Raw genomic sequence first — 10,827 nt, forward strand, 5'->3', positions numbered from 1 at the left:
TCACAATTTGACATCAAAGTATAACTCATCTTTACTTACTTTTTCATAGCAGTGATCGAATCGTCTAGCAGTCAATGACAGTCAATGAGTTAACTATAAACAGGTATGCAGAAATGTGTACAGATGACACAGGAATATGTCTCTATTTTGTGTTGATATAAATATTTATCCCCTCCTGGAGCCGCCACCTTATTGTGGTGGAGTGGTTTTTGTGTCCCAATGAACTCATTTGTCAGGGACTTTATGCCCCTGGTAGGGTTACCCAAGGCAAACAAGTCCTAGGTGAGGAACCGGACAAAGAGTGGTTCAAAAGACCTCCTATGAAGATTAATAAACATAGACCACACTCTCCCTCGCCCACACCCAGGTCACCAGGCCCCTCTCCGGAGCCAGGTCTGGGGGGTGGGGCATGATGGCGAGCGCCTGGTGGTTGGGCCTGTGTCCATGGGGCCAAAATGGGTCCCCCTTCCCAAGGGCTCATCAACTGTGGGAGATGCCAAGGAGGTCAGGTTCAATGTGATGCGAGTTGGCTCCAACGACTGGAGAGGATGCCGGTGAAGCCTGTGTAGCCCGGGCTTCATAAGCTGTAAGCAGAAGTCTATTATTCAGTATGTATGTATGTGTGTAAGTGATAGTTGGCATTTATGGGGTTAATTGTGTTTACCTGAGCAGACAGCGTCAGGCTGTGGTATTGCGTCATGACGTCACATAGGCCGACGGTGAGAGAGATCACGCTGTCGGGAATGTGCGTGAGGGAATCGCTCTGCCCGAAAAGTGTCCATAACTTAATAGAAGACGGTCCAAAAGCGTCTAAGACGGTCGGAATTCGCGGTGAGTTAATTGTGTGAAGAGAAATAAATAAAAGCGGTGTTAGCTGCGGAGCTAATGTTAGCTGCTAATCGCTAATGTAACTGCTTAGATGGATTTGTGTTGACTTGAGCTAACGATTGAGCTAACAGTTAGCATTGTGTGTGTATGCAAGAAAATAAGCTGGTGTGTGTGTGAGGATAAAAAAGGACGATACTTACCTTATTTCGTGTGTGTGTGAGGAGAGAAAAAGAGGAAACTTACCTTATTTCACCATTTTGTATGAATCTAATTTATTTGCGAGGATTTTCAGTTGTATTACACTGGTAAAGTGAAGCATTTATTTTTGGAAAGATTATTTAAGTTTATATATATTATATATTTTATATATCTTTATGTTTCTATTCCAATTAGGAATTTATGACCTGTGTTATTTCATTTTATTGAAATAGTGAATGTGGCCTGTTCCATAGGTCAGGTTTTTTGAGTTGGATATGATTTACTGAAGATTTGGTGTTGGAAGTCGACGTTGCCGTCACCAGTAGCCAACTTCATAGAAGAGACCAGCAGCAGATAGCCACGAGGTGGCTTCCTGCTGGAGAAGAGGATCCAGAGAACCAGATGGCGAGCCAGAGCTGATGAACAGCGGATGAATTACCTACCTTCTTAACTGTGGTGTGGTAGGACCACGAAGTACACACAAATTAAAGGGCCCCAACGTAAACAAATTGAGCTCAAAGAAGAAGGAAATAAACAACAGATTTAACATAACAACCACAGAGGACACTTTCTTTTATTTTTTTATATTATTCTTGTGCGCACTTTATTATTTTTCTTGTTAATTCAATTGTATTCTATTGTCATATTGTTCTATGAGTTCTATTGAGTATTATAATAATACAGTGTTGAGAACTCAATTTTGTGTGAGTGTGGTTTATATTGATGTTTCTTCCTGGGCTCCATGAGTGACTTCCTGGAATTCTGATAACTAGTCCAAATAGATCTAATTGTGAATATTAATAATACTTGCAACCTCACTGTTAAAGGAGGGGTTACATAAACTTGGCGAGCTAGCCAGGAGCCCGGTAGGTGACACCAATATTGCTATTGTGCAACATGGATTTTATCCAGAGGTCTGGTGTAAAATTCCCCAAGTGTGGTGCCATTCAGCGCACTGTTTTGGTTGATGATGAGTCCTCTGAATTTCATAAAAACCTGATCGTCGAATACTCCAGTGGCTCAGCTGTAGAAGCTTTGGAGTCACTATTACCCTATAGACACACACAAAAGATGATCCCAATGTTGTGTATAATGTTCAGACCTTACGTAGTGTTTACACTTCCAAGCTAGGTAGCAGTGCTACTAAAACCTACCTAACAGAGCTAAAAGAGCTAGCAAAGCTTAGCGGCAATGACTATGAAGTGGTTTTAAGAGAAATGATGACACAGATTAGTAATGATGTTGAAAGCATGCAATCTGCTGATGATCCGTCACTGTTAGCACTCAGTGAGACCCCTGTGGAGTCCCCACAGCCCACCAGTCCTTTCCAGGTCCCCCTCAGAATGGCAATGACGTAAACGTCACTGCAGCAGTACCAGTCAATGATGAGAGACGAGTTCCATCCCTCTCTGTAAGTGATGTCAATCCACCAGAGGTTCAGAAAGTTGTGGTTGAACACATTGTGAGGAGGGAGGACACAGGTTCTTACTTTTCATCCCCTGTCCGACTTCGTTTATTTTCTGGGAAAATCCCCAGGCATAATTGCGAAGCAGATTATGACACTTGGTGCTTGCACATTGAACTTCTCTTGAATGATCACAGCATATCTCCTCTTCACGTGTCCCGAAGGATCCTAGAGAGTTTGCTTTCACAAGCAGCAGATGTGGTTAGGGCTCTGTCCAAATTCACTGCCTTCTGCCTACCTGCAACTGCTGGATTCGGCTTTTGGTGCAGCTGAGGATGGAGAAGAGCTGTTTGCTCAATTTATGAATACCCTCCAGGATCCGGGCGAGAAGGCACGCTGCCCTCGGTTGAGTTTCCCTCAACTAGCGAAATGAAGTAAATGCCAGTGAGTAAAAGACTGACCAATATTCTTCCTTGTCCAGCCTCTTGTTTCTATGCTGCCTCTGCCATGACATCCACTCAATGAATAGTTTCCCCCTGTGAAGACAAGTGGGGACATTATTTAAAGGTTGAGCTTTACATTGGTGTACATTGAAAAGGCTTTTGTTTTTAATGTAGCAGACAGAGTTGCCCTTCTAGTTTGCATGGTTTACAATGACAATAAATACATGTTTTGTGGCTAAATATGAGTTAGTCCTTTGTGTCTTCACTGGCAGCCATGTTTTCAGTGAGAGCTAGGATCCTTGTCTCAAGCATGTTCTTGGCACCAGCAATGTGCCAGGAGGGAGGATGGCACAGTCAACACTGACTGTGAGTTAGTGCCTCATACAACCACAATTAAACCCCCCTGAAATATCCCTTGATGTTCCATTTCTGTGGCATCATTTATAGGTGGATGTGGGCTGCTCCAGATTTTGTGCGTTGTGTGTGTGTGTATGAATATTAAGAGTTGTCTTCTGTTTGATTCTGTTTTAGTGTGCCAGTGACCTGATTCATTGTTGCCCTCTTAGTGTCACTCTGACTTGTGCTTGCAAGGAGCCAATCATCCTTTTGGGAGAGATTGTTAAGTGAGCTTGAAGGAGGATTACTTGTTCCCTGCCTGCTACTAAAAAAGTAATTCAAATAAAAACATCACAGAGCTCACATAATTAGTTTTCCAGTATTCAGGCATATCTCATGCAATGACACTTAATTGAGGTTGAGATTTGTGTTTGATTATATGAGTTTGGTGCAGTGTCAGGGAAGTCTGAAGAGTATAAATAAGACAAAGGTTGCTATGGAAAAACCCCTTAAACAAAGGCTACAGCAAAGGCAGCCTCAAGATTGTGGAGTTCACTTGTTGTACTTTAGGCACAACTCCTGCTTATGCAGAGCAGTTATCTCAAAATCATAAAACTTCTCCATCCACAAAGAAATCATTAACATTGATTTGTTCAGTTGACATTTCTATTTTGCCAAGGTTAAATAAGGTCATGTAATCGGAGTAAAGTTTGTGACAGAGTGACAGAGTTTGTATGCCTGTCAAATGCAGAAAACTTGGAATGAAGCTGCCTATGAAAATATATATATATATTTTTTTCACTCAGGCTGCTACTGTCAAAATAAACCTTTTAGGCTTGATCATAGTTTAAAATTTTCTAACATACTGTGCAGACTCTGCCACTGAATGAGAAGTGTTTACCTGTAAGTGCTCAAAGAGTAAATTTATTTTACCCTTACAGAGGGTGAATGCAGTTCACACAAATATTGTCATTCGTTACTTATAACTTTCTTGTGAAATGAGCATAAAGTGTTTGCCAATTTGTTTATAACTGTACAAATCACTCAACCTCACAGCTTAACATCTGCAACCATGTTGGATGTGCACAAGGGTGGGCTGAAAAGTTCATAGGCTGACAAAGGAGTAAATGCCAGAGCAATGAAACTTGGCGTGTATTAAATTCAACCTTTGGTGATACTCACTGCATTGTTTCCTTCCAGATAAACCCACATTTCGTAGCTAATTGAAAACGTGAACATTTGTACTAGAGACATTTTGTGAATGTGGACAAAATTTGGCAGAAAAAGGGGTTTTAGCCCCAAGGACATTTATGCTGACATGGTTGCTACATTAGGGGATGATGCTCCAGGGAGAACCTTAAAAATGACCCAAGGTCCAAACGTCCTGCCATGGCCACCACCCAAGAAAACATCGTCTGTCATGTTAATCAGATAATCAGACAATGCTGTAAGCGTCTCCCATGAAGGAGTAGAGAACATTCTGCACAAGTAACATGTCGATGTTGGCATGTTGAAAGTTTCCACTCAGTACGTTTTGAAGCAGACCCAGCTGGTTTTCCTGAACCACTTCAAGCCAGAGACACTAACACTATAAAATAACATGTATAATATGGTCAATATTACACCAGCTTAAATCAGCATGCTCCTTTTAATGTATTACCTCCACCAAAGCTTTTTTGGGTTAATCTGCGGTATTTCTCTGTCTATGTGTCCACCCGGCTACAGGTTATCAAGTTACTCAACAGATGAGCACAGACGGACACACTTGTGTCTGAAAATGACTGCTGATATTGATACGTTTGGTTTTTCCTCATTGCTTGACTCTCTTTGAGACTCCTTCCCTTTTTAGTTTCTTTGTAGTAATTTGTTATTGCTGCAGACGTAATCAGCAATTATTCCAACCGAGGCCGTCTGAAGTGCCCGCTGATTAGTGAAGGCCTCCTGTGACTGATTTAGTTGTGAAGCTGAAACATACATACAACTGAACTAGAGGCAAACATTGATACAATACGTACAAGAGCTTGATTTGAAAGCAATTAATGTACAGTGGCTATAAAAACCCTGCTTGAGCCCTTTGGAATTTCCTGTTTTTGCATGAATTTGTCATAAACACTTATCTGTTCTTCATGCACGTCACATATTTTAACAAAACACAATGTGCTTGAGCTAATAACAAACAGCTAAAATATTTAATGTTTTACTAAACACCCTCATTATTCATTTAGTGGTGATGGAAAACGCAAGTGAAACCCCTGACTAATAACTTCAGTAAAAGCTAATTGGAGTCAATGTTTGGCGTAGCTGGTGTCCTATCGATGTTTGGAAATGTGGTTTAGAGCTACTTTGACTAATGAAACATTTTTGCTATGATCACAAGAACCATCTGCTGATGTAAACCATGCTTCACAAATAAAGACTTTCAGACTCATCTTGAGGACTGTAGATATCATCAGTCTAAAGTTAGATCATTTAGCAATTTAGCTTTGACCTTCAAGGCTTTCCATAACCTAGCATCCACGTACCTCTCTAACCTCCTCCATATACACACCTTCCCGTACTCCCAGATCTTTATCATCCATGCTTCTCACTACTCATTAGCATCTTATCCCCATTAGGAACTTGAACTGCATTGAGGAACGTTGAACTGCATTGACTTGAGCTGCATTAAAGGAACTTGAACTGTGTTGAGGAACTGAGGAACTTTGGACTGCATTGAGAAATTAAGGGAACTTTGAACTATGTTGAGGAACTTAAAACTGTGTTGAGGAACTGCTTTAAGGGTATTTGACCTGCTTTGAGGAAATTTGTACTGTGTTGAAGAACTTTGAGCTGTAATGATGGAACATATAACTGTGTTGAGGAACTTTGAACTGTGTTGAAGGAGTTTTGAACTGCATCGAAGGAACTTTAAACTTCAATGAGGATCTTTGAGCTGCATCAGAGGAACTTTAAACTGCACTGAGGAACTTAGAGAAGTTTGTGCTGCATTGAGGAAATGAGGAACTTTGAACTGCATCGAAGGAACTTTAAACTTCATTGAGGAACTTGGCTGAAAAGGACACTACATACATCACATCATTGAGAGAAAAATCAAATGTCAAAAGTTTATCACTCAAATTTACAAGAAAATGTCAGGATGTCTGTTCCCCAAACAAAGCGACGTAGAAGTAATCCAACAAGACTCAGGCCCTTTCTCAATACTGGAGTACATACTCGCTGGAGTACATAAGTAGCTACGGGAGTACACAAGTATGATCTCTTCAATTGGAACAGCAGCGTACTTCCTTGTTCTACTGTTTGAGTGGTGGGTGGCGCCAAGTGCCACCCACCACTTGCCTCATTACCGCCACCTACACTGTGGATAAATGAACATATGAAATACTTTTGATAAATGCATATATATTGTTATTATTTTCACATTTTATATATTTAACTTAATTTATTCATTTATTTTTATTAAAATATACAGTACTGTCTGGAAAATAGATATATTACAGCAGTGTAGAGTAGTATATATAAATATATATATATATATATATATACATATATAGACATATACTTATATAGTTATTTATATATATATATACATAGTTATATATGTATATATTATATTTAAATATATAAAAAAGCATATACAATGACCATGCAACTTTAATATACATCTAAAAAACAAACTTTTGAACTGTCAGGTTTTAGATTTAAAAACAAAACAACGCATCAACAACAAATCACATCAAGCTTCTAATGACAGCGACGTCTGAGCCAGCTGATCATTTCATCAGGACAGGCTGTTCCGGGACACAGAAAAATATTTAGTTCAGGTTTATATTTGTATTCTCTTCTGCTGCATTCTGGGGAAAATGGCTTACCCAAGTACCCAAGTCACCACCTGATGCATACTTGGTAAAATGGGCGGAGCGAGAACACTTCCGGGTATGAGATCTGTATTCGCTGCTCGCTTACTTGAGAATTGGAACAGAACTTGGACTGAGGCTGATGACGTACGGGAGTACACAAGTACAGACAAGTACGCACAAGTATTATGGATATTGAGAAAGGACCAATGACCCAAAACCATGAAGTGAATCCACTTCAGAATGGCTTCAGTAAAATAAATTTTGGAGTGAACCTGTCAGAGCCCAGACCTTACACCATAAGAGATTAGACTTTAAACACATTAGACTACTAAAGAACATGGCTGAGTGTGCAGGTCTAATACACAGCTACCAGTGGTGCTTCTTTAAGGTTATTGCTGCCAGTGGAGGTTCAACCGGTTACGAAGTCCAAGGGTTCACTTGAGTTTTGAGTAGTTTATGCAAACCCCTCTGTGTTGCATTTCATATGAATGAAAAGTGCTACATAAATAATGGCTAAATAATGTAGTGGCTAGCACTGTTGCCTTATGGTGAAATGACACGGATTCATGACTGAGGGTTCTTTCTGCGTGGAGTTTGCATGTTTTCTCTGGATTCTTCTTTCCTCCCCCAGTCCAAAAACATGCAGAGGTTAATTGGATTCATTGTTAATTGAATGGGACTGAATGGTTTTTCATCTATGTATGTTGGTCCTGCAATGGACAGTCATCTGTCCAGGGTGTACGCCACCTTTTGCCCTATGTCCGCTGGGACCGGCTCCATCATCCCCCATGACCGTAGTCTAACCTGTAAACTCATGTTTCAGATGACACTTGTAAAATAAAAAATAGATTAATATATTAAAAATATTACTATTTGTAGTTGAAATCCATAGCTTGAACACTTCACATGACAAAGGTAGCTCAGTGGTAGAGCAAGTCATCTTTAAACTTGAAGGTTGACGGTTCAGTTTCCTTGGACAAGACACTTAAGCCCACGTTGTTCCTGACAGCTGTGCCGGCAGTGTGTGACTGGGTATGAAAGATGAATGATAGAATATGCACTGCACATGGGTGTGAATGGGTGAGTCTATCTCACTACCATTACATGTGTTGAATGGTGTGAGACGACTTGACACTAAACAACTGGGGGTTGAGCAAGACTCTCTGATCTAAGCTCAAACTATTCATTATGAGGTAATCAACCCTTCTGTGATTCACTCGCCTGTAAAACCTCACATAATTGGTCCTGCCATAGATGTGAAAGCAAGAGGGCGGAATCCTTTAAACAACCAGGAGTGTGGTTTCACTACTGGAGACTGACTTCAAAGTCATAGTGCACCTCTTTTGAAGTGTGATTGTATGAGGTACAGGCACATAACCAGCAATCACTGGACTACACTACCTACACTAACTGGCTCTTTCTAAAAACATGGCTGCCAGGACAAAACAAATTAAATCAAATGTAAAGTAAGGTCCAATAAAACAAAATGTATTGTTTATTTTGGTATTGTTTACTTAATATTGTTATATATTTTAGCCACTAGAGGGTACTGCTGACAGGACCCCACAGGACCCTTGGGTTCCCAGTGGGCTTGGTTGAGTATTCATGGTCTAAGTTGTAATGTTAAATGGCTGATCCAGATGTAAATCTTTACAGTTATAGTGAAAAGTATTGAAATTAAACATATTGTAAAAAAAATTGTGTATTTATTGTCTCTCTGGTTTCTGCATTTAAATGTTGTCACTGGCTTTCTTAGTTGTCTCTTACTTCACGCTTCCAGAACCCTCTTGTTTAATCACTGCAGGCTTATCATTATGTTTTTTTTGAGTTACTTCGCTAAGTTTGTGTCATGTTTTGTCAAGTATAGTTAAGGATTTTTGAGTAGCATTCTGTTTATTTGTCCACTTTTTATGGGCCCAGACTTTTAGTGTGCCACCCCTCCTTCTCTTACTGATACTCCTGCCTTCCTGCCTCTCGTCCACCATCTGCGTCCCTCGGTTGATCCACTCTTCTAACACCATAATTGGTTTGCCCTGTTCTAGCTCACCTGCCCAATCCTCCCTCACTTCCTCATCAAGCACGCCTGTATAAATAACAGCCGCTGAGATACAATCAAGGGGCTCTGTGATTTTGTGTGAGCAGCTAGCCCCTGTGTTTCTTCTGTTTCTTCTTGTTGTTGGTGAATGCCTCCTTGTATTTTGGGAGAGCTATTATATGATAGTGGGGGTTAGTATCGATTATTAGCCATTTCGCTTGCTTGGCCTGAGCGCCATATTTTGTGACTCATGTTGAAGGCCTGGACCTGTGCTTTAGTTTAGTGTAAATATTCATTATCTAGCCAGACAGACTTAGGTTCATTAGGTTCATTGTTTTGTATTTTAGTTTAGTTTCCTGTACCTTTTATTTTGAATAGCATCCTCCTCCCTTAGTTCCTCCTGTTCTTTTGGTGCTGGGCTTAATACAGATGTATCCTCATTAAAATGCAATTATATTTTTGAACAACCTATTTAAATCTGGTTATGTATGTTGCTTCCCCCTCCCTAACGAATAGTAGCAGTCATTTTGACTTTTTTTGAGACAAAACAAATCCTCCTGTGTTCCTTTGTCTTTTGACTACTTCAGCCACAATCACGAGCTTGATAAGGAAGAAAGAGAGACAAACATTTAACTGTGTTACATCATATATCTTTTCCGACTTGAGCTGTCATGTGTCCAGGTCTCAGAAATGGCGATCATGTAACAATGCAGCTTTATTTTATTCATCTCTAAACAGCATCAGAGTAATTGTCAGAAACACTTTGTATGCAAACCGCTGTACTTCAGAGAAAAAGGTTAAAAGGGATCAATTCAAACAGACACACACAGTTCATGTTATTTTGTGTTATTTCTCTGTTATGGTCAAACCCTTGGGAGGTTAAAGGGAATTAAGTGTAAGTGTGGTTGTATGAGGTACTGACACAACCCTCTGTTTTTATGTGCTTATTTTAATTTATGCTTCAGGGAGGTGAAAGGTGGGTGTATCTATTAATATCTATCTGTAAATGCACATACAGTAAGTGCAGTGGAAACAGATTAATCAAATAAGGATTATGTTAATCATCATGACAAAATGTGACTTGCTGCACAGACTGTAAAGCCCTTCGAGGCAAATTGTGTTTGTGATGTTTCGCTATATAAATATAATTGACTTGACGAAGAAACCACAACATTCTTCCACTTCACGATACTACATTTCAAAAAGATGGAAACAGCAACAAAATGCCTGCCTGTATCAACAGTGACTGGTGCTTTTTATCATCAATATGAGACTTGGTAACCCAGACTTTAAAAATAACCCCACCTACTATTTGTTTTGGTCAACCAACTTTCAATATTTGCTTAACAGGAGTGGATGGAAATACATACATGTGCATTGACTTGATTTCTAGTTACATTTATTCAATAGAAGCCACATTATAGTCGGCACGGACTGCTCTGCAATTAATGGCCTTGCGTCACCTTTCTTGACAGAGATTTTAGTCTTACACAATAATAACTCCTCAATGTATAGAGGTCCCTCTGATTTGTACACCATCATCTGGCACTTTTTGATTCTTCTCATTTTTTTTGGATAGCTATTTTATGATTGATTGATTGATTGATTGATTGATTGATCGATTGAATAAATGGCTGCCAGTGGGAACACAAGGAAAAAAAGATTTAGCCACTATATAAAAAAATCACCTCATAAAATCTGTGCCTGCTTGAAGGCTAAGATACT

General features: G+C 39.8%; 1 long non-coding RNA gene across 1 annotated transcript; it reads left to right on the plus strand.

Annotated features, from left to right (window-relative positions):
* The first annotated feature begins 734 nt into the window (after nt 1–734).
* On the plus strand, nt 735–3,119 carry LOC122779290. The gene is made up of 2 exons (XR_006361550.1): nt 735–831; nt 1,281–3,119. It is a non-coding gene; the product is annotated as an uncharacterized LOC122779290 (long non-coding RNA).
* The last annotated feature ends 7,708 nt before the right edge of the window (nt 3,120–10,827 follow it).

Source organism: Solea senegalensis, linkage group LG13 (genome assembly GCF_019176455.1).
Source record: "Solea senegalensis isolate Sse05_10M linkage group LG13, IFAPA_SoseM_1, whole genome shotgun sequence".
NCBI classification, from domain to species: domain Eukaryota; kingdom Metazoa; phylum Chordata; class Actinopteri; order Pleuronectiformes; family Soleidae; genus Solea; species Solea senegalensis.